The sequence below is a fragment of the Mytilus galloprovincialis genome, chromosome 13 (assembly GCF_965363235.1).
Source record: "Mytilus galloprovincialis chromosome 13, xbMytGall1.hap1.1, whole genome shotgun sequence".
Lineage (NCBI taxonomy): Eukaryota > Metazoa > Mollusca > Bivalvia > Mytilida > Mytilidae > Mytilus > Mytilus galloprovincialis.
Genome location: NC_134850.1, coordinates 19,003,133 through 19,028,553, shown reverse-complemented (window position 1 = coordinate 19,028,553; position 25,421 = coordinate 19,003,133). Strand labels below are relative to the sequence as shown.

The 25,421-nt window shown below is 34.5% G+C and overlaps 2 long non-coding RNA genes across 2 annotated transcripts; both read left to right on the top strand.

The window, feature by feature from the left end:
- Positions 1 to 613: 613 nt before the first annotated feature.
- Positions 614 to 2,267, top strand: LOC143056983 (uncharacterized). The gene is made up of 3 exons (XR_012972587.1): positions 614 to 692; positions 1,354 to 1,471; positions 1,990 to 2,267. It is a non-coding gene; the product is annotated as an uncharacterized LOC143056983 (long non-coding RNA).
- A 3,584-nt stretch (positions 2,268 to 5,851) lies between these two features.
- Positions 5,852 to 25,140, top strand: LOC143057948 (uncharacterized). Its single transcript, XR_012972878.1, has 3 exons — positions 5,852 to 5,964; positions 15,508 to 18,038; positions 24,081 to 25,140. It is a non-coding gene; the product is annotated as an uncharacterized LOC143057948 (long non-coding RNA).
- Positions 25,141 to 25,421: the final 281 nt, after the last annotated feature.

Genomic DNA, 25,421 nt, shown 5'->3' with positions numbered 1-25,421 from the left:
CGTAGGAGGCATTAAGAAGGGATACCTTTATTCGTCCGTACGTACACTGCAAATATTGCAGACGCCTGACGCGTCTGGACGCGTTCCAATTTTAAACACAATATGTTTAGTTATTAACATTAGTGTTCCACATTGAACGCCAGCGTTAAAGAATATAACACATTGTGTTCAGTCTTTTAACGCACATATTCAAGACAAGTGTTCTAAATTGAACACTAAAAATGTTCTTATATTGTAATGGGGGGTGAAAAAAAAATCATCATTTCAGAGTCAAACAGACGATGAATAAGGGTGATTCGTACTATGATTTGACGATAAATGTATTTTAGCTGTATCGGCATATAAGCAAATTATAGTTTGGTAAAAAAAAATGAAACATTTTACAAGAGCGTATTTATAAGCGTGCAAATGATTGATTTTTAATATGAATCTTTTTCTAAACGACTTAAGTTCTTAAGGTATTTTTTTAACAATGTAAATGCGTAAATGCTCATGAAAACGTTGCTCTTGTAAAAGCGTTCTGGTGTCGAACATGATGCGTTCAAATTACCATTTTCCCTGAACGCCATGTGTTCCAAACATATCCGCGTACATAACAGCGCGTGACGTATTAATGTACCGGAAGTTTGGTTTTCGATCGTGATTGAAGAAGCTTCACTGAAGAAAATTAACAACAAAACTTGATATAATAGGTATGTTTATCTATATTTATCTACACATGACGAACATAAAATATATTTTTTTTAGTCATGAAATCAACAAATGTCTACTTGGACAGGACACACTGAAGTATAAATGGAAGAACATTTTGTTCGAACATAAAACTGCCCCCTCCACTTCCACTTAACTGTGCTGTCATAATTCGATTAAAAAAGTAGCGGTTCTTTGAGAGATTACATTCAAATTATCATGTTTAAAAAAAAAAAATAACCTCTGTAAATTTATACGTAAATGTTAAATGATATCGTTGCTATTGTAAATGTGTTCTGGTCTCGAACATGATGCGTTCAAGCTAATCGTTTTCTCCGAACGCCATGTATTCCTAACACGACTCAAACATTGTGTATAGAAAGCATTAAGAAGATCAAACGATCATCTACACTTTTGAGGATGTACATTTTTTAATTAAATAAAACCAATGCATAAGGATTTGTTCACAAATGCAAAAACTGTCATGACATTGCAATGTCAAGACAGAAGTTTGTAAAAAAAGGCATACTGCAACACTAATTTTAAATTTCTCATGTATATGTTATTTATAATAGCTTTGTAATTAGTAATTCATTTTAGCAAATGTCCACCCTTGTGCACTGCATTCATGTATTGTAATGTATTCCTATGTTACTTTTATAGGGTACAAACCCAACTATACTGTACTTAAGGGTAATTGTTCGTGCATACCTCGAGAATAAAGAGAACATGTTGCAGTTCAAGAGATGACTACTTATCCTGCACCATAAAAGTACTATATGTAAGTTTAAGAATTTTGAATAGGAGTGCATGTCCATTGACTTCTTACAAGTGTTGTTATTGCAGATTTATCAATAAAATGTGCACCATTCACTTGTTTACATTAATCAGAAAGCTATTTGAGCTAAATGTGATGCAATTACATCATCCGTCAATTATCCGTATACAGATCATAAGTGAAAAAAATTACTAAATATCTTTCAAAATAAAGGCAAATGGTAATTAGTTTCTTGAAATGTTAGCAGTTAATTTAGTGACAAGTCTAAGTTGACGATAAAGTTTTGCCTAAAAAACATAATAGCACTTGCTGGACACTTTCTATCATTTTTTTAAAAAGATATAGAACACGAGAGCACATTTGACCACTCAATTACCACTCATTGGCAAATGCATCTTATCTTATAATGCTGACAAGTATAATGGAATTACAAAAACGAAATAAGATTTTCTAATATTCTTAAGGAATGTCTACATGATGAATAATTTGTTTACTCATACACTTCATATTTCACATTTTAGAACTTACGGTTGATGGATAACAAGGTTAAAGAATAATTATAACCCAAGGAGACGAATCCTCTAAAAATGGAAGCTCAAAATCAGTTGTAAACGACTCAAATCATGTTTAAAAGTGATCAAGGAAGCAGTGTTACATGAACACCGACTCGACTACTAGCATCATATACACAGGGTATTTTATGTTTGATATTGACTATCTGAGTGCTATGCAGCCAGTGGATTATGGAACATTTTGGTGATAAAAGAGTCAGTGGCATCATTATTTTGTAAAGAAATTCAGAACAGTTCTTGACTTAGGAAGTTGCAAACGATGAGTTAAACATAAGACACTTGACTTTGTTGTAACATATTAATTTTTGAATATATGACGAACATTTTGTTTATGAGTAAATATTTGGACACATTTTGCAAATTACAAATGTTATATTTCTAACTTGTCTAACTTGTCATTTTAAAGTTGCTTCAATATTTCACATTTTATTGTACTTTTTTTTTAAATGTTGCCTTTTTTAATCAATTTAAGACGTTTTTAATCAATTAAAATATTTGTTTTACAAGACCACAATAATGTTTCAGAGAATATAACACTTTTTCTAGAACATATAAAATTGTGTTCCAGTAATATACACTATGTGTTCTGGATATTAACACATATTTCTGGAACACAGTCCGAGCGTTCCAGAAGTGTTACAAGGCTTAGAACGCGTAACGGCATACAATTTTGCTCACAAGGACATGTTCCAGATTCAAACACTAGGCGTTCAAGAAGTACACGCTATCCGTTCAAGAAAAACACATAGCGTTCGAAAGATGCACACATGATGTTAAAAACTGGAACACGAAAGTTAATATCTAGAACACTGTTACGCGTTCCAGATTCAAACACTAGGTGTTCAAGGAGTACACACTATCCGTTCAAAAATAACACACATAGCGTTCGAAAGATGCACACATAATGTTAAAAACTGGAACACCAATGTTAATATTGAGAACACCGTTACGCGTTCCAGAAGTGTTACAAAAGGGCGTTCAAAAAGTGTTCAGATTCTTAACACTTTTATTTACAGTGTATACTGATACGTACGTCCGCACGTCCACCCGTACGTCAAAAAATTGGTTTCCAATCTCTAACTTTTGTTTGCCTCAATGAAATGCTATTATCTTATACACAATGCTTATTACCACAAGACTCAGATCTAGTTCCAATTTTGGTGGCCGCGTCACTTTTACCGTTCTTGGGTTAAGTCTATTCGAGCGGGCACATTATCTATGTCCCATAAACATATTCTCCATTATTTTATTTGTTTTGATTTTTAAAAAAGAAAAAGAAGACGAAACCAAGATTTTTTTGTAATCGCACACAATAGGGTACAACACGCAGGAAAAAAAGGAAACAATTAGTACGTACGTAATTAAATAAAATTATTCACAATTTCATACTATGAAGATTCTTTTACAAGATTGTTGAATTTTGAGTTAACAAAAGTCCAAATAACTGTCCATGCAAGGGAAACACTACAGAGGAGTTTCGCTTTTGGACTTTGTTCTTCATTTAACCATGTGTGTTTTTATGTTCAAACTTTCACTTGAATAATCTTTATTATGTAGGCCTATATTATAAACTTGTTTACTAATTAATTTTTTACGGAATTGCGTTAAATTAAGTAAGGCGAAAGATACCAAAGGAATATTTAAACTCAAAATACACGACAAAGATTCATTCGGCAATACTCGGTAGAATCCGCTACTCTCCTTCTATCCGTTAGATGAGGGTACGGAATCGGCCGAGTTGAGACGAATGGACAAAGATTATTAAAGTCGAGAACCAGCTGCAAATGCCATTGCAAAAAAACGAAAAACGTCGAAAAGACAAACAGTTCACACAATACAACATAGAAAACTGTAGACTGAGCAGCACCAACCTCATAAAAGCCGGGGATGATCTCTTGTGTTCCACATAGGACTCTCGACGTGTTACTCGTGTTTTATGTTTTAGAAATTGCAACCGATTATTCTCTATTCTATTTTTGTTGTGGCCTACAAGTTTATTTCTTTGTTTTTCGACCATTATTTAGAACCTTTTGCCATTATTCGATATTCTGTAAACTCCCTCCTACATAATATTGCGTACTATTAAGATTCAGAAGACTAAATTTAAGAATGATATTGATAAACATATAATATTACTTTAATCACTTATTATGTTCTTTTCATGAATACCCACTAACATTGACCTGAGACTACTATTACATAAATATTTGTTTCACGGTCTTTGAAACTGGACGGCAGTGGCAAATCAAGGGAGAGAGGGTTCCTATATTGGAATCCCTCTTTTTGTTGGACGGTCAATGCATTTGATTGGGGAATTATGGTTGGACCCCCTTTTATCCTGGGTTAGGAACCCCCTTTTTAAAATTACTGGATCCCCCCATGACTCTATCATATTCACTTAAATGAATCTTATTTATTTTGCTTTAAACTAAATCGGAGGAGACATTTGATTGAATAATGGGAGGGACAAACAGACTTTTCTAGCCAGAAATAATAATTTTAGCTGGTTGCTAGCCTAGTCAGGATTATTGTTTTTCACTGCAACTTTTGTACATAGGATCTTCATCCAAATTATTAAACTGGTTCTCTGATATCAAACATTCCATTTTCTTTATATCTACATAAGAAAATATGTTTTTTTCTACAAATGGGGTTTAAACATAAGTTAGATTTATTTTTTTCATGTAAAAATTCTAATTTCTGATATCAAGAAACAAACTAGATAAATTTATGATATCCAGAAATTAAATTCTTGATATACAGTATATAAAAAAAAATGAATACATGATATCAAGAAATAAAATTTTTGATATAAACAAATATTTTCTGATTTAAAAAAAATCAAGTTTTCACATCAGAAAAAAGAGAATATATATATAGTAAATCATCTCCTCATATAAAAGTGATGTGAATCTTTATGATATACAAATTAGAGATGTGGTATGATTTTAATATAATTCTTTATTGTCATATAAGTAAAATTTTACTGAAAGTCATATGAAACGAGTGACTGGTGAAAAATAATGTTTATCCAATTCATTATTCTTGAACCAATGCATGTATATATCATAAACTTAATTAGACTAAGTCTTCTGTGCACGATTTTATCCTTTTTTACGCAAAAATATCGTATAATCGTCTTTTTTTTCGCTCTGTCTTTTATGAAGTGAAAATATGGCAGCTCATTTATTGGCGTGTTTTCAAGCCGTAGTTTGCCGATTATCACCTTAATATAGTAAACAGTCAACAAAGAAGCATGGATATTGAGAACGTGTATAGCATGTACAATCAGATACTAGTAATAGTCTATTTCAGTGAAATGTCCATGCGTATTGCGATCACCGGATTTTTACGAGATGGGTCATGCTAAGGTTACTTTGAATAATGAAAATAAATCGGCGAATTAATTGCCGCTTCCTGGAAGCAAGCAATTAAAATAAAAGTAAACTTCATGTAAATGTGGACAAATTAAAGATTTATAAGTACATGTAATTAAGTAAGTAAAACTTTATTTGGATTCGGCATATTGACAAACAATACAAACATAAGCTCTAATGAGCTTTTCACCGAATATAATACAGATGGTCGATCATCTTTAGAACTTATGTTCATAAGTTTAATAATGACTACTATCCGTTTTGTTATAAAAACATATGCATCATTTTTTTTAATATCATCGGTTTTTATATGACTTTAAGTAAAGTTGTGACATAAACAAAAGTAATATAACTGATACTGGTCGACCATCTGTATTTCCGGAAACATTGTTACCGATTTTGTGCCGTTATATACTTTTACAGAGTAACATCCCTTGGAACCCAAAATACGAAAATCAAAACAGAAAAAATTGTGGAGAAATCTGGCTTGACCAAGCCTCACGTTGTATATATTGAATCAGAGTATTACCCTCCTATGAAGCTTAATGTAAGAAGAATTCCTATCGACTGTTAAATACTTAACAGTCAAAGGTCCACATTAAAATTATGTTTCATTACAAATATCATAAAACTGACCCCCCCCCCCCCCCCCTTTTGAATTTATAACAATATTTGACCCCCCCTATAATTCCACTTACAGAAAGAAACTTGGTCCCCTCGAAATTTTTACCAATACAGGGCCTTTCCCGAAATCCCAAGCTGAAAAACACCCGATCCAGAGCAGGGGCGGATCCAGCCATTTTAAAAAGGGGGGGGGGGGGTCCTAACCCAGGACAAAAGGGGGGGTTAAAATTACATATCCCCATTCAAATGCATTGGTCGTCCAAAAAAACCCCTCCCCCTCTGGATCCACGCCTGCAGAGGTCCCATAAAGGGTCCCACTAGTGATCCCACTAATTTTTTACAAGACCCCCCTTTTTCTCCCAGGTAAAAAATGAAAAGTCCCTCAAAGGAAACTTCTTTTAAAGTTATACTTTTCAAAAATGTATAGAAAATTAATCATCTGATTAATATACCTAGGATCCATAAAAAATGGATTTTTTTTTTTTTAGAATAAATAAAAATGATCCCCCTGTATTATTCAAACATTTATGTCTACCTTTTGTTTTGTTTTTTATTAGTAATGTGAATATTTGAACATTTTAAGACGGACAAAGTGGATAGGGATAGAGAGAAATTAAAGTAAACAGGATAAATCATCAGCATTACCATGATTACAAGATCAACAGAACAGATTTTTGTCAAGAATTCTATTCTTGTCTATGTACAGTTAATGTTGACCTAGTTGAAGAATGTCCTTTGATGAAGAAACAGGCTCTTTAATTAATCAAAGCCTTTAGTTAAATGTTCACCACTTTCTAATACTGACCTAGAACCTGCATACACAGTTTACTGATCATGAAGTAGTTTCATCATCAGGATTATAATATTCATCATGTTCATATACAGATGAAAATAATGCATGATGACTGCTTATTTTTCTACTACATGTATATGTATCTATTTTTATAATCCTGAAGAAAGGTCCTTTCAGGGGTGGATCCAGCCATTTTAAATAAGGGGGGTCCTAACCCAGGACAAAATGGAGGTCGAACTCAACTACATGTCCCCATTCAAATGCATTGATCATCCAAAAAAAAGGGATGTTCAACCCCGGACCCCCCCCCCCCCTCCTGGATCCGTGTCTGCCTTTAAATTTAGGTCCTTTTTTTTTGCAGTCTTTACTAATTAATATTTTTATGCTGTTTTTTTTACATGTACATCTCATTCATCCCTCACCTTGACAGTAGACATCTGCCATATATAAAGTGCACCACCAACATGGTTTAAAATGTGATGTATTGACTGACATTCTGACAGAATTTATGACATTTGAGCACCATGCAAATATAGATTAAATATTTATGCTATGAAATATTTGCATGAATTTTAATTTACATGTAGTTGTTTGTTTCTTCAATAGATAAGCCATATAACATGCATAAAGGTGTCAAACAAGAGATTTTTTGACAAGAGAACATTTTTTTTTTGTATTTTACTGACACAACATTTTGATTCTTTCACCAAAATTAGACACATATAATTATTTTAACAGACATAAAGAAATAAATATTCACTTTTCTCATCACTTGGTATCCATCGTCAGTCGTCTGCCTTCGTTGTTCATGGTTGTTAACCTTTACAAAAATCTTCTCCTCTGAAACTACTGGGCAAAAGTGAACCAAACTTGGCCACATTTGTCATTGGGGTATCTAGGTTTTAAAATGTGTCCGATGACACGGCAAACCAACCAAGATGGCCACCATGGCTAAAAATAGAATATAGGTGGTAAAATGTAGATTTTGGCTTATATCTCTGAAACCAAAGCATTTAGAGCAAAACTGACTGTGGTAAAATTGTTTATCAGGTCAATATCTATCTGCCCTGAAATTTTCAGATGACTCCAACAACCTTTTGTTGGGTTGCTGCCCCTGAATTGGTAATTTTACAGAAATTTTGCCGTTTTTGGTTATAATCTTGAATATTATAATAGATACAGATAAACTGTATAAACCAATAATAATGTTCAGCAAAGTAAGATCTACAAAGAAGTCAACATGACGAAAATAGTCAGTTGACCCCTTAAGGAGTTATTGTCCTTCATGTCCTTTATAGTAAATTTTTAACATTTTTTCATCTTTTACAAAATTCTTCTCTGAAACTAATAAGACAATTTAAACCAAACTTGACTACAATCCATCAATGATGTATCTAGTTAAAAAAAAAAGTGTCCCATGACCACGCCCGCAAAACAAGATGGCTGACATGGCTAAAAATAGAACATAGGGTAAAATGCAGTTTTTGGCTCATATCTCTGAAACCAAAGCATTAAGAGCAAATCTGACATGGATAAAATTGTTCATTAGGTCAAGATCTATCTGCCCTGAAATTTTCATACCAATCAGGCAACAGGTTGTTGGTAATGCCATCCAAGAATTGGTAATTTTAAGGAAATTTTGCTGTTTTTGGTTATTATCTTGAATATTCATGATATTATTATAGATAGAGATAAACTGTAACTGCAAAAATGTTCAGCAAAGTAAGATTTACAAACAAGTCAACATGACCGAAATGGTCAGTTGACCCTTTTAGGAGTTCTTGCCCTTTATCAGAGCTCCAGATAAGCTGCGTATTTGCGTGTCAGATCACGCAATACAAATAATAAAAAACCCAATGCAATTGCCCATTGCAGGGTTCAATAACCCAATTATTTCAAAGGAAAACCCAATTGTATACCAAAACCATGAGTTCTCCACCCTTTTATTGGCTACCATTTGCGTTGTTTACCCTTATCTGTTTACAGTCGTCGCGTAAACTATTTTTATTTTTTATAATGTAGAGTTTGCTGTTGCTCAATAGGTACACGTGTTTTTGAAAACATTTCGATCTTCTCGACGTCTATCCAATTAGCGTGTGTCATGTAGTCATATTTTTTTCGCATTGCTCGGGATTTATCATAACAAACATTGAATTAAAACGAAAGTGAATGTTCGGTTAAGGTTTATGTACCCTTCTGTAGCCATTTTTGTACGAATTTTTCAAACCTCAATTGTATCAAAACTAAAGATATGATAAATAATAGAGATAGGCCATTTAGCATGTTTAGTACATGTTCCAAGGGGAAACTTGATGCAAAGCATTATTTTTTACTGTTTCATTGCATTTGATAGAAAAAGAGGACTTTGTGGCAAATAAATCAAGATTTTTATAGAAAATCCACAGCCTTTAATACAGAGATTTTTGTTATAAAATTTGAAACATAAATTACTCACTTGATTTTCTATGATGTGCTAGTGTTTATTTTTTACAAAAAGTTCTATTAAGTAACCTGTAAATTCCAAAACACCTCGTGCTGAGTCACTAAAGTCGAGCGCACCCTAAAAGGTGTACTTGATTTTGGCCATATTTATACTTGTCATAACCAATAACTACATTTATAAACTTGTTTTAAGGAAATCAATGCTAGCACTGCATGCAATAATCCTATATCTATCAGTCATCAAATTGCCAAATATGAGAGTACAAGGATAAAGGCTGTGGATTTTCTATACAAATCTTGATTTATTTGCCACAAAGTCCTCTTTTTCTATTAAATGCAATGAAACAGTAAAAAATAATGCTTTGCATCAAGTTTCCCCTTGGAATATGTACAAAATGGCCTATCTCTATTATTCATAATATCTGTAGTTTTGATACAATTCCCAAACAATTTGAAAAGTTCGTACAAAAATTGCTACAGAAGGGTACATTAACCTCAAAATATTGAATAGAAGTATGTTTTCTGCTTCTTTTGAAAAGCTGAGGGAAAGTTATGATGATAAAAAGACTCAGCCAGTGTTTTAAGGAAGATGTCGAACACACGGGCGTGTGTGCGTACCTTAACGAGAACATTGCTAAGGGAGCTACCATTTGATTTTTATGGGGGGGCTAGGATGAAAAATTTTGTCCTGCATTTTTTTTTAGCTGTAATCTCTGTCCTGCCTTTTTATTTTTCACTCTGTTTGGTCCTGCTTTTTTTTGTTAGTTTATCCTGACTTTTTTTTACCTAAATTGGCGTCCTGACTTTTTTTTTGGCAATTGTCTCATCCTGCCTTTTTTTTTACTCAAAACTCCTGTCCTGCCTATTTTTTTTCAAATTTCATCCTAGCCCCCCCCCCCCATAAAAATCAAATGGTAGCTCCCTAATAAAAACAGGGTTTCCTCAAAAAGAAATCAGTTGGAAAAAGTGAAAGGCCAAACACTTGAGGCCAAATCAATTATGACATGATAAAGCATCAGAAACCAAAAGTTCTAATAAAAGACAACTAAACCCAGATTTATGAAAATTGGAATAAAACAAAAACATTCAAGTATAATTAGAGTTTATAAACTATTTTTTGTTTCATTTTACAGGCTGGTCTCACAATTTATTATATAAAGGTATAAGACGAGTGCCTGTGAATACACATCCGTTTTATACAGTATATATATATATATATATATATATGAGAAAATACAAAACTGGCAGAAGGTTTGAAACAGAACAAAAATTAAACCTACAATTGCTCCTCAGTGAATAAACCAAATAAAACAGCTAGCAAATAACCCTAACCATAAACCAAATAAAACAGCTAAACAAAGAAAGAAACATATTTAAGATGGAAAAAAATCTGGGGTTGATATTGCCTAAATATTCAATATTGTGTTGATGAAAAAACCCAATACAATAAGGAGCTTGGTGGTGAAAAACCCAATTTGATATTAACATGAGGGGTGAATTGGAATTGATAATGCAATCAAAAATTTAAAAACTTTATCACCTACTTATATAAGAAAATGGTGGGTAAAACACCCAATTTGTGAATTCTTATCTGGAGCTCTGCATAAAATCACTCTCCCACACACATCTCTGGGACCTAGACCGGAGATTAAACTAGAATGGGTACTTTGGGGGCCTCGGTTGGTCAAAGTGGTCCCCGACTTTGACCTAGAGATCAATCTATAGATATTTCTTCGGTTTGTCTGTTCCCGCCAGGAAGCCCGGTGGTTTTCCCCGAGTTCTTCGGTTTCCTCCACCCTAATAACAGACTTCCCTGTGTCTCCTAACACTCTCTGTGTGTTGGGTTGTGGATTGTCCTGGTGGTGGGTTGTAATTAGTTAGTGACACATCTCCATTAATCCTGATAGGGAGTGTACACGGATTCCACTGTACCCTCGCAGCAATCGAGGGGTGCTCCGTTCACGGAGGGATCTTCGTACATACATACATACATATGGCGTTAATTTCAAAGATGAATTTTCAATCTATATCGTCTATCGCCTACCACAAAATAAAGTCACTAAAGTACTTAAACATTCTTAAAATTACTGCTATTTGGCTACAAATACATGTGTATTCACAATCACCACCACAAGCACATAAGGCAGTGCATGGGAGACTCGATTTTCCACAATTACAACGACCGCGGCATCCTTTCTTACATCCACAATGTACAAGCTCCTGATAAGATGATGAGGCATCAGCAAAACTTTTTTATAAGAGTTCCCATTGATCCTTTTTGTCTCTTCTTAATCCATTAGTGACAGGACTGGTAGCATAAGACCTAATTCCAAGCTCGTCCATCCAAACATCTGCCTAAGTATATTGCACGTTTTATATGCTTGAAACTAGACCGATTTGAGGGAATAGCCTCAATTAGCCTTCCCTTTTGCGCAAATAGTTATTTTTTTGCTTTGTGAACCCAATCTTATAAGTTTGTGCGATCTAACAGTAACAACACGGTGATTTAAGCTGATCATTTATCATTTTTCATGTTGAAGTCACTTCTACAAATGTCATCAATGTCTCCCACGCAGTCTTCATTTTCAAGCAAACGGGGAACCGTATCACAACGGGTAAAGGTATTGCATCACAACGGGTTGTTGTCGCTTTGACACATTCCCCAATTCCTTTCTCAATTTTATGGATTACGGGGAGTGTGTGTGATCACTCATTGCCTAGTGCATTTGAAAGGTCATGGATAGATATTAATCCACAACTTTTTGCCCTCCCTCACACAAGCCATAGTTCGTCTACCCCTATGTCACGGAATTACGAAACAGTAATGACAGCATCATAAGATCTGCGACTGTTCGAATCATGACTCGTTTAAGTTCGTGTTTCACTGCATCAGACACATGCACCATGATTGTAGTGTCAGCCTCTTAATGTCAACATGGTGCTAAACTTGAAACATCATCATTTGATGATAAGATAGAACACCCTCGGCATTTGTTGCTACAACTAACATAAGCATCCAAGACTTCCTCCACTCTTGTACAGTTTTAAGGTGTTTCTTAAGGTAAGGACATCCTGCCAATTTAGCATGTACTCGGTATATGGAAATACTTTGAAACTGTTACATCAGTGGATGTAGTCTCGGATGCGTACATAGTGTTTAACCCCGCCACATTTTTGCGCCTGTCCCAAGTCAGGAGCCTATGGCCTTTGTTAGTCTTGTATTATTTTAATTTTAGTTTCTTGTGTACAATTTAGAAATTAGTATGGCGTTCACTATCACTGAACTAGTATATATTTGTTTAGGGGCCAGCTTAAGGACGCCTCCCGGTGCGGGAATTTCTCGCTACATTGAAGACCTGTTGGTGACCTTCAGCTGTTGTTTTTTTCTATGGTTGGGTTGTTGTCTCTTTGGCACATTCCCCATTTCCATTCTCAATTTTATAGACAATAGTTTGAAAAGCTAGGGGATAAATAATGCACAGACGAGTCCAGGGTGAAAAAAACCTCCTAAAAAATGGCAAAGTTTTCTAAGTGATGACGGCAGTAAGAAAGCTTTTTTTAGTTATCATTCACAGCAGCTTGCTCAATGAAATTTGTGGAAAAGGTAGTTGTAGCAACAAATGCTCAGGATGTGCTGTGATATCCATCACATGATGATGTTTCAAGTTTAGCACCATGTTCACACGGACAGGCTGATACTAGAATCATGATGCATGTGTCTGATGCAGTGAAACACGAACTTTAATGAGTAATGATTCGAACAGTCGATTCTTATGTTGCTGTCATTGCTGTCTTGCTATTCCGTGACATAGGGATAGACGAACTTTAACTTGCGTTTTGGAGTGCGGAAAGCTATAGGCCCAGGTGGTCTTGTGGTCTAGCGGGACGGCTGCAGTGCAGGCGATTTGGTGTCACGATATCACAGTAGCATGGGTTCGAATCCCGGCGAGCAAATTTACAGATCTAACATTGTTGGGTTGATCTTTAGACGAGTTGTATATATATATATATATATATATATCCATGACCTTTCAAATGCACTAGGCATTGAGTGACTACACATTTGCTGGACAGGGAAAAAAGACCGCATTGGTGACATGGATGGCATTTGAAGATGTGACTTCAGCATTTACAATAGAATGATGATTGATCAGTCAACATCACCAGATATGGATTTGATAATGTCATTGATAGAACGATACGTGGTTTTACTGTAGGATCAAACAAACTTATCAGACTGGGTTAACAAAGCAAGAAAACATCTTTTCATGGAAAAGGAATGACTAAATGAGGCTATTCCAACGACTCGGTCTACTCTTTTTCAGCATGTAAAACGTGCAATATACCATTTCGGGTGTGTATGAGTAACAAGCTTGTAATTGGTTCCTATGTTAACTAGTCCAGACGCTTAGAAATGGCAAAGGGACAAATAGGATCAATGGGAACCCTTTTGGGCAACTCTTTGTGAGGCCTCTTCATCTTGTCAGGAGCTTGTACAGTATGGATGTAAGAAAGGGTGCCACGGGGTCTTTGTAAATTTGGAAAATCAGGTTTCCAATGCATAAAAACTTAGCCGTATTTGACACAACCTTTTTCAACTTTTGATCTTCAGTGCTGTACAACTTTGTACTTTTTTTCGCTTTCGATCTTTTATATCTGGGCGTCACTGGTGAGTGTTGTGTGGACGAGGCGCGTTTTTGGCGTATTAAATTTTAAACCTGATGCTTTTTTTATTCATTAATCATGTGTTTCTTTGTCTAATACGTTTTCCTATTTATTTGTATTGTAGTCCTGTAATATTATGTTGTCATTTCTATGTTATATTTAACAGTGCCATTAAAGTGCGAGGTTTGGCATGCCACAAAACCAGGTTCAACCCACCATTTTTTCCTTTAAAAATGTCCTGTACCAAGTCAGGAATATGGCCATTGTTATATTATAGTTCGTTTCTGTGTGTGTTACAATTTTACGTTGCGTCGTTTGTTTTCTCTTATTTTTGAGTGTAAATTGACATTGCGATAAGACGTGTCACGGTACTTGTCTATCCCAAATTCATGTATTTGGTTTTGATGTTATATTTGTTATTCTCGTGGGATTTTGTCTGATGCTTGGTCCGTTTCTGTGTGTGTTAGTTACATTGTAGTGTTGTGTCATTGGTCTCCTTTTATATTTATGCGTTTCCCTCAGTTTTAGTGTGTTACCCCGATTTTGTTTTTTGTCCATGGATTTATGAGTTTGAACAGCGGTATACTACTGTTGCCTTTATTTATGTGATTGTGGTGGTGATAGGGAATAAACATGTATTTGCGGCCATAAATTAGTAATTCTGAAGATGTTTTAGTACTTTTGGTGACCTTATTTTGTTTAATCAATCTATCCAAAACTGTTCATCGAGGATACAGATTGAGGATCATATCTGAAATTTACGCCATATCGTTTTTTTTTTACCGGAAGTGTTAACTTTGTATAAAAACATTTTAAACCTAAGGGTGAATAAGTATTTTGAAGATATCTTAAAGCCAAAAGTTTAGTTATCAGCTCAAAATAACTTTATTTACATTTTGAAAAAAGTTGATTATTAAAATCATAAATTGAAATTTATATATCCGCCATATTTGATATTACCGGAAGTAGGGGTTTTTAAGACATATGTCCTATAAATTGTATCCATGAGAAGCACCAAAGAAAGGTTCCTGCTCAATCATGTCAAAGCAAAGTAATGATAGTAGCAATACGTTAAAACACATTTCAATTACCCTCCCTCAAAATACGCTTGTTTTAGGACAATGTCCACCATGTTGGATTTAACCAGAAGTAGGGTTATTAAAGTCATATAATCTATATAACAATGTATAATATATCCAAAAGTAGCACATAACAAAGGTTTGTGCTGAAAATAATAATAGTAGCATGATTATAACACCGTTTCACATATCAGCCTTCAATATTGGGCAGATTTAGGTATTATGTCCGCCAATTTGGATTACGGAAGTGAGACATTTTTTTCAAATGCCTCTCTATCTGAATTAAAAGAGTAATAGTTGGTGCAGGTTCATGCCAAGTTTCATGCTTGTCGCATGATGTGCACAATTTTTCACGAAGCCGCTGTACTATAATCAAGAATTTAACATGTGCAATGACATGATTGAATATAAAGGTCTAAGATTTTCTAATTTACATCAGACATTCACATTTTAATTTTTTTCAGAAATTTTCTTGTTTTTTTTTCAGAAGTGACCAATTAAAAAATTCCTGATGCTGATTCATGATTTGTCACTGTTTGATGTAAAAGTGATGTAAAAGTTACTTTATAAAACAGATGAAAAATGGAGGGTGATGGTTTAAACTGCAACAATACTTTTGGCAAACAGGCAGGGTCCACTGTTCTTAGAAGGGAAAAAGTGGACAAAGATGAAATGGTTGATTCATTGTATGAAAAACATCATTCAATTAATATAAAACAAGAATATACTGATAGACAACAGTTCACCAACATAAAAACAGAATATGGTGAAAAACAACAGCCAATTAACGTTAACATAGGATACTTTGAAAAGCAACATCAGCTAACCAACTCAAGCATGATGAACAGAGAGAATTTCAGTACGCAACAGCCGATCTCTAACATAAAAACCGGACAAATGCAGGTCTCTGACATGAAAACTGAGGACTCTGATAAATCTCATAAACAACAGAGGGTCCTAAGTAACTACACGGAACTCCCTTATAAACATCAGCAAGTTATTAATAACAACACAAGACACTCCGATAAACAACAAAGAATCCCTAGCATATACATAGAATGTGGCCCAAACTTACCCCACAGAAAAGATGGAAACAGTGTGAGCTGTAATATAAAAAAAGAAAGTAAGTCAGCAGAAACAACAGATGCATGTATGTCACATCCATCTGGTACAGATATAGGACAAGAAAAAACACCCCCAACTATGGAACAGGATACTATCAAAGATGTTCATGATGTTATGAAATTCCCCCAAAATCCAAATAGTGTAGACCTCAGTCATGTTAATCATGGCAATCAGTTTGTATTTAAGAAAGAAAATTCCAATTTTTGGCAGGATAATGAATTTCGACAAAATAAGGATACTGGTTTCAAGTTATATTTCCATGATTCAGAGGCATCACAGAACAGTAAATCAGTGCAACCTGGAAAAGTAACAGTTGAACATAACAAAACTGTCTTGAGATGTTCAAAAGAAAGAATATATATTGATCAAATTGAGACGTTTCAAAATACAAAGAAGTTAAAGAGAAATGACGAAAAACTTGATTGGTTAAAAAACGAGGAAAGGGAAGCAACTGTTCTAACTGGTAACTTAATGAAACATAAAAGGTGTTTATGTAAAGGTACAAGTGATATAACGGGAGAAGATAACATCTTGTTACCACATGTGTTTTCAATAAGAGAGGATAATATATTGGTACCACCGGTACCTATGTCCATTGGTAAAAAAACCATTGGAGACAAAATAAGTAATTTTTCAAGCAAAACAGATAAAAGTGAAGGTCTTCAGACTATTATCCTTTCTGATTATTCTGATAATGTTGATGGAATGTGTAGTGTAAGTACCACAGGCCGACCTGTCAGTCAAAATACAAACATTGAAAAAGACAAAAGAATGACCATCATGTTTGAAAAGATTGACCAACATGTGAATCATAGCTCAAACATAGGTTATAGTTTAAACAAAGATGGACACGAGGAAGATACTGTTAATAAAAGGGAGGATCATGCTAGACGATGTAAACAGAAAAGACAACAAGAGTGCATTGCAGGACTTAGTGATTTTGATTCTAGCTACAAGAAAAAACCGGACAAAAGTTGCTTATCCTCTGGACAAAAAAGGTGTAATAAAGATACACGCAAAAAGTGTTTAAATGATAAAACCCCCAATTCAAATGCTATGGTACGTAATGTAAAAATAACTAATAACGACATTTCAAATAAGTGCGGGAATAAAGGTTTATCCCTGCACGGCTTGGAATGCAATGTGTGTTCAAATAGATTTGCAAATATGTACAATTTGAAGCGGCATTACATCAGTGTACATGCCAGAAGAAATCAAGAAAGTTCAGATGATGAGAATACTAAAAACACAAATGCTAAACTTTCAAAATTGAAGGCATTAGAAAGAGACGAGGATTTGAAATCTTCCCCTGCTAATAATGAACATGATGAAAAAAATGAGACGGAAATTAAGACCCCTTCAAACATTGATTCTATGCATGTACCTGTTGATGGTGTGTGTGCTGAGGACAAGAACGTGTATTCTGATGATCATAATGATATTACAAATATCCCAACTGATGACAATGAATTCAGTAGTGTAATTTTAAAATGTGCACGATGTCAATTTTATTTGGGCACACAAGCAATGAAGGCTGAATTGTTACTTCGATATCCAAACATTGATGGATATGACAACAAGGAGCATCACATACAACACGTGAATAAAAGTAGACAAAGTCACTCAGGAAAACCACCTACTAAAATGTCTTCCTATCAAATGAGAAAAAAATTAAAAAGAAAATACAGCAATAAAAAACGTGGAAAGAAAAGTCTTGATGCTCTAACATGTGATATTTGTGAACAGACTTTTCAAACCAAAGAAATGTTGAGCAACCATATTCCTACTCACTTTGAGAAGATTTCTTTCCAATGCTTAATCTGTGGTGACGATCATAACGATAGACAGAATTTGATAGAACACATACCAATCCACAAACACAACCAAAACAAGGTACGTTTGGAGTCTTACCTGCAACAAAGATGCAGTACTAAGCAAAACATACACTACCGCCCATGTAGATTTTGTTTTTTCCACCTCCCCACATGTACAGTTGTCAGTACTCGTGCTCATTCTAGCTATAATCTCTTTTTAAACAATATATATATACATAGGTTGTTGATAGTTGTTGCAAGTCTTTTGATTCAAGAAAGGAAATTGCATGTCCACTCTTACGAGGGGGCAGAGTGGACAAGCTAGAAATTCTGCCTACCGAATGCACTGAAGGCGGGTGGAAAAAGTAAAATCCACCTGAGCTGTAGTGAAGTTCCATCCTTAAAGGGAAATCACACTATTGTTTATACGCATCGCTCTCGGCGCCGCTATAGTGTCGTGACTGTATTATGACGTCGCCGTTTTCGAGTCCGTCGCAAAGGTTGCTAATTTATAAAATAGCGAGCCGCTCAAAGGGACGTTCCACTAAAGCAGGAAAATGATAATGAACATATCATGTTTTTACAACTGTTATAATTAAATTAAAAATACGTGTCCATAAGGAAGGGTCTGATTGTATTGGGGTTTACGGAATACAGAATAATGGGTAAATACTGCAGAATAAAAGGCAAAAAAAAAGAAGAAAAGATTAGAGAATGATGAGGTGCTAAAATATAAAGAATAAAAAATATTGGTAACACAAACTAAATATTAATAGATGAATTACCCTCTATCCAGACCCTTATGATAAAAAGGACATATCAATTCAAAACACATAATCATCATGCATAATCAACACTAAGAACGTTGGAAATTCATAGCATATTCAATATAATTAAGTACCCTCTCGAATCATTTTCTCGAAAACCAAGTCGGTAACATATACTTTTTTTTCGGCAGCGTATTCGCGCGATGCGGTATGTAGGGTTCAGGGTATATTTTCGGGGGGGGGGGGGGGGGGAGCGGAGGGGGAGGGGAGGGGGATATTAATAGATCAAGAGTAACAGCATGTTAGCGTACAGCTGAGTGTTGTAAATAAGAACAATGAGATTCGACTTTCATTTTTTTCATATCACATGCAGGAAACGTCATAACTATAGTCTTCTATACTTCATCAAAAATCTAATTTCATATTTGTATTTATCCGGCTCAGCCTGTCGGGTTAATACAAAGCAGGGTCAAAATTAATATGTTCTAGTTCTGAATATGCATTAATTAACTTGCCACTGGACGTAAATTATGTTTGAAGTGCTATTTGAAATCGTTATTTATTTCACATGTGACGACAGAAATTATTAAAGTGTCGTCCATCTTTCTCAAATGTTCCTTTGACATCTTACGCCTCTTACTTTTTTTTTTGGTTTTTTTTGGGGGGTGGGGGGAGGGGGAGCATGGAAATGAGTGATTCGTATCTAGTAATCATGTCTATTGAAATATTAAACGTGAATAAAATAACGCTAGTTGAAAATCATCCAAAACTTTACACCGGTTGCTGGCTGTCGAACTCAAAGAAAATTTAGCACCGTATTATATTGTACATGTTGCTCAATCTTTCTTTAATGCTTACAGTTTGTTCAGGCTAACGGCTAACATAATTTTGGCACAAAAATAAATCATATTTTGTTGTATTTCTTCAAACTGTCGTTAACGCACTGTAGGACCAGCAAGTTAAAAATAAGGCCGCTATAGACGTCAAATAATCTGGGAATATCAAACACTATGCCTAGTTTTATATTTTGGTACTATTGATTAACTACAACAACAATAAAATGCATCGCTGAGAGCAGCCTGATACGCCCGCAGATGTTGAACCATGAACAGTTTGGGCACGTTTGGACACAATATTCAAGCTTGATACTGTCTGAGTTTGGATTGTGATCATCAAATTTTTGACATAATATAGGTTTCTGACACAAAATATATGTGGTCGAAGGTCTTAAAAAACTATTGTGCAAAATATGACGCCCTCCCCCCCCCCCCTTCCACCCCTCTTAGAGTAATTACCCCCAAAACTCAATCCCAGCCTTCCCTTTGTGGTATGGAACCTTGAAGTGCATTATTAGATTGATCCATACAATTAAACACAAGTTATTGTCAAATAGTAAAACTAGTAAAATGCTTGTTTTTGGCCCCTAATTCCTGAACGTTTGGAGCAATTACGTGTACCCCAAACTCAATTTTAGCCTTTCATTTGTGATATGAAACCTTGTGGTACAATTTCAGAGAGATTCATTACTTCTCAATGTCATATTAGAAATTTATGAAAATCAAAACGGAATTTACATTAACAGATATAAATAATTCATCAAAGTTGTATGATAATTGGTAAACGCATTTTAGAGTTAACGTACAAAAAACTGGAAAATCTCCCCTTTTTTAATGAATAAAACCCCATATCTCGGAAACGTAAAATCGAAAATCTATAAAATTCTAAAGGGAGCTTACATCAAAAGATATGAACAATTCACCAAAGTTTCATGAGAACTGCTGAAAGCAATATTGAGTTGTTGTCCGAAAACGGAAAAAAAACCTTTTATAATGAATAAAACCCTATAACTCGGAAACGTAAAATCGAAAATTCATAAAAAACGAAAGGGAGCTCACGTCAATAGATATAAACAATTCACCAAAGTTTTATGTCAATTGGTTAAAGCGTCCGACATGATGACGACGGACGGACAGACGGACAACGATATACCATAATACGTCTCGTAAACGAGCGTATACAAATTTAACACGTACTTTACATTTGGCTTTAAAAGTCTACATCAATAGAAATATTTAACACACACACACACACATGTATTTATGTAGAGTTACATGTCTTAAGAGTACTGCTAAATAGTAACCAACACATTAATGGTCCGTCTGGTGAAAGAATATAACACTCATATAGACAAATGTTTTGTGCTGATGTTTATGTAATATTTGCCACTGAAAGTTTTGCAAAATTCAAGAAAACAATGGAGAAAAAAACAAACAAAAACAAGTAATAATAGTTCAGATGTAGGTTCGTGTTCAGATCACTCAATGTGATCACTTGGCTGTATACAGTGATACAGTGAGATTGTCGGATTCCGACCATGACTGAAAAGGTCAACCAGTTTTTTTAATACAAAGGTAGCTGATTAGCTCTTGATTCTTTGGTTCTTTTGAGAATAAAAAATGGCCAATATGACATAGCAGAGAGTGCTTAAATTGGCACACAGATTCAATCAGTTATTTTCAAATTAACTATCATTTATCAGTATTGGCAAAAAAAAGTACATAAACCGTAATAAAAAATAAATGTAATAAAAGAATATACATTTAAAGAAAAAGAGGTGCAACCACAGAAAATAGAAACTGCAATCTTACTCTTAAAATTTCATCGGATCTCAAAATTTTAACTCTTACCAGAATTTTTACTCTATCTAACCGTATAACTCGGAAGTTTCTAAGTGTAACTCGAGCTTTGACTAGAACTCGTACTGGAATAAATGTTCGAAATCAAAATAAAACTCGAACTTTAACTCAGAATTTCACTGAAAGTCGAACTAACGTTGGTGCGATTATGGAGCGTTATGTAATTACGGCAATGTCGTTCTCTGAGCATTAGTTATAAAGTTCCCGCCAAAAATCGATAATTTGATTATTTCCGTTTTAGCGGATTTAAAACATCGGTGACCCCCTTTTTTATTTATGCTTTTAAAATCTCCCCTGAAGCTGCAACTTATGCAGAAGTTTGAAGGAAAAAACATTAGTAGAATTTTTTTATTTCAAGAAAAATCTATATTAAATAGAAATAAAAAATGGCGGGAAATGTTCAAAGGCCTTGAAAAATAACGAAACTGAGAAAAATAAATGTGCATAAGGTAAAAGTTACAATTGAATGTTTTAGTTATACCAGTTAAAGATCGTTTTTCAATAATTTCGCCTTCAATTAGCAACTTAAAGCGCTATTTCTATATTTCGGTATAACGCGATTCTTTACTTTTTGATGACGTCATATCTCGAAAACAACATCGGTGACCCCAATTTTTTTCCCGCCTAAAATGTTGTAATAAGTATGATCTGTCTGCATGCAAAATTTCAATAAATTATTATTAGTAGTATAAATAGTGTGATTTCCCTTTAAGAATATCTTCGTTTGGTATTGCCTCCCCATGTTATTTAGGTAGGGATTTTTTGGGCTGACAATATAAGCTACGTGTTTAAACATGGCTAAAACAAGAAAAGGATGTAAGAGTTAAATAAAAAAAAATGAAACAATTTGATGTTTTGGTGTAGGCTGCTTTTTAGATAGGTAGAAAGGCAACATCAATCAATTTTTAATTTAATTTTTTGTCTAGTCATGATAGTGATCTCACATTCTGTCATCACAATTAAAGTTTAGTTTGTTGTTTGAGATATAGTAGAAATTAATGAATTTGTCCAACCTTATTGTATTGATAAAAAATTTATTGGTCAACAAAAGCCTACGATGACCACGATGACCAAAAGACAGTTTCAAATGCAAATTGGTTTTTTTTTTGTCGAGCCTTCGACTTTTGTCGAAAAAGCGAGACATGGCGATCCTACATTCAATCTTTGGCGTCGTCGTCGTCGGAGTCCACAAATATTCACTCTGTGGTTAAGTTTTTGAAATTTTAACATGTTTAATGACTTTCTTAAACTATCCTAGATATCTATCAAACTTGTACACAGCGTGTTTACGATCATAAGATAGTTTCAAGCAGTAACTTTTGTAAAAAAAAAACAACATTTTTTCCGTAGTTTACTTATAAATGGCCTTAGTTTTTCTGTCAGGAAACATAACACTCACTCTGTGGTTAAATTTAGAAAAAAAAATTGAACCTTTCTTCAACTTTTCTGGATTTGTACCAAACTTGAACTGGAGCTTTTTGTTTATGATCATAAAATAGTATCGAGAACTAAATTTATATATAGAACGCCGCTCAGCTGGAAAGTGACGTCACAGGTCTTCCGCATGCGCGATAAATAAAAACAATGATGGCGGACGAACTTGCGGTAGGGACGAACTGTCGTTAAAGTTTTTAAAATTTTAATAACTTTCTTAAACTACCAAACTTGGACAGAACCTTCTGACAATCAGAAGATAGCATCGAGAGGAATAGTTTTATTATTTTTTTTCCTCGCTTTTGTCGAGCCTGCGACTAACAGCAAAAGAAGGCGAGACTGCTCTTCAACTTTACATGTATCGATCTAAGCGTCAACGATGAGTCTAATGTAGACGAAACGCGCGTCTGGCGTATCAAATTATAAGCCATATAGAATTGTAGATCCGTCCATAATGTAAATTCTAATTGGCATCATTTGCCAATCTGAGATCACCACCAGTTTTTAGTGGTGTTCGTGTTTCTCACTCAGTCTTTTATTTTCTATGTTCATGTTGTGTTTTGTGTACTGTTTTGTTTTGTCTTTTGATATTAAAGCCATTATCATGATTGTGTTGTCAGTTTATTTTTCCAATTCTCAGTTTGAATGTTTTCACCACTGCCTGATTCTTAGGCAGATTTACTGAGGGGGGATAGGACCTTAATAGGGACTTCGGGATCGGGTGTTTTGAAGCCCGGGATTTTCGGGATTGACCCTTTTCGGGATCTGGGAATTCTTTTTTCGAATTTCGGGATGTCGGGATTTAATTTGTTTAAATTCGTGACCTCGGGATTTCGTGTTTTTAGTGCTCTTCAACTTTGTATTTGTTTGGCTTTATAAATAGTTTGATATGAGCGTCACTGATGAGTCTTATTTAGACGAAACGCGCATCTGGCGTACACAATTACATCCTGGTACCTTTGATAACTATTTAAGTCGGGGATTTCGGGATTAGCACTCCTCCTACCCCCCCCCCCTTTTTTACTGCTTACTTGACTTTTAATAATTAACTGATATTCAGATAATGATTGTGCTTTTGATTTTCATACGGATCTGAGCAAATTCTTCTATTTTGTTTTTTTACTTAACAAAAAAATAGCAAAATTAGGCATTTAAAAAATTTTGTTTCCATATTATTTATCATGATTATGTTTCAAAAACATAATAAATATTTATTTTTTTCAGGAGTTTTGTGAATCTTGTTCAAAAGTATTTAAGACTGTAGAAACTCTGAGAATACATAACAGTGAATTCCATCAAATATATTTTGAAAAGAAGCATATTTGTTCATATTGTAAACAGGAATTTTTCACTAAAGGTAAATTAGAACGGCATGTTAACCGGAATCATTTCAAGAAACAGATCTGTAAGTATTGTAATAAAAGCTTCAGAGATAAAACGCATTTAAGGTGTCATACTATCAAGAAACATACCAAGGAATTTCCCTTTAGATGTCATATTTGTGGCAAAGGAGAATGTCTACCAAGTGCGTTTAGACGACATTTAGCAGAACATGAGGGTAAAGACGTTGAGTGTACCACGTGTGGTAAAATGATACCGATTGATGGTTCAAATTATAATCGGCATCAACGTCAACATGAACAAGAGGAGGTGACAAAAAATCCCGATCTCCTGTTTGTGTGTGATATCTGCGGTAAAAAGTTTGTAAGAAAATATCATTTTCAGAATCATCTCAAAGTACATTCAGGGAAAAAAAACTATAATTGTGATATTTGTGGTGAAAGTTTTGGACGAACTGACAATTTGAATACTCATAGAAGGACACATACTGGGTATAAACCGTACACCTGTGATACTTGTGGGAAGCAGTTTGCAAGGGGAGATAACTTGAAAACCCATATAAAGAAAATGCACAGTTGAATGGGTTTTAAAAGACTTATTAACAGTTCGTATGTCAACGAAACTATTGATGCAGCTAAATCTTTACCTTGGATCAGCCTAGCACATAACTGAAAGCTTTGCTAAATTATTTTTTAGAAAATATGTTTTATTTTATTGTAAATCTGAGTGATAAAAGGGGTTTCCTGTATAAATAAAAAACGATGGCTTTACCATAGTATTTGAAGAGTGCAGTTGATACATGTACGTGTCTTCTGTGCATGTTAAAGACTGCCCCTTTTGTCAAGCCTACAAGAAAGTCACTTATGTTAGACATAGTGATCTAAAATGATGTTACATCTTCTGACATCGAACTCGGACTTCTCTTGAACTGAATTTTAATGTGCGTATTGTTCAATGTTGTTATGTGTTTACTTTTCTACATTGGCTAGAGGTATAGGGGGAGGGTTGAGATCTCATAAACATGTTTAACCCCGCCGCAATTTTGCGCCTGTCTCAAGTCAGGAGCCTTTGGCCTTTGTTAGTCTTGTATGATTTTTAATTTTAGTTTCTTGCGTATAATTCGGAGTATAAGTATAACGTATGTATGACGTCTATTATCAATGTACTAGTATACATATTTTTAAAGAGCCACCTGAAGGACGCCTCCGGGTGCGGGAGTTTTTC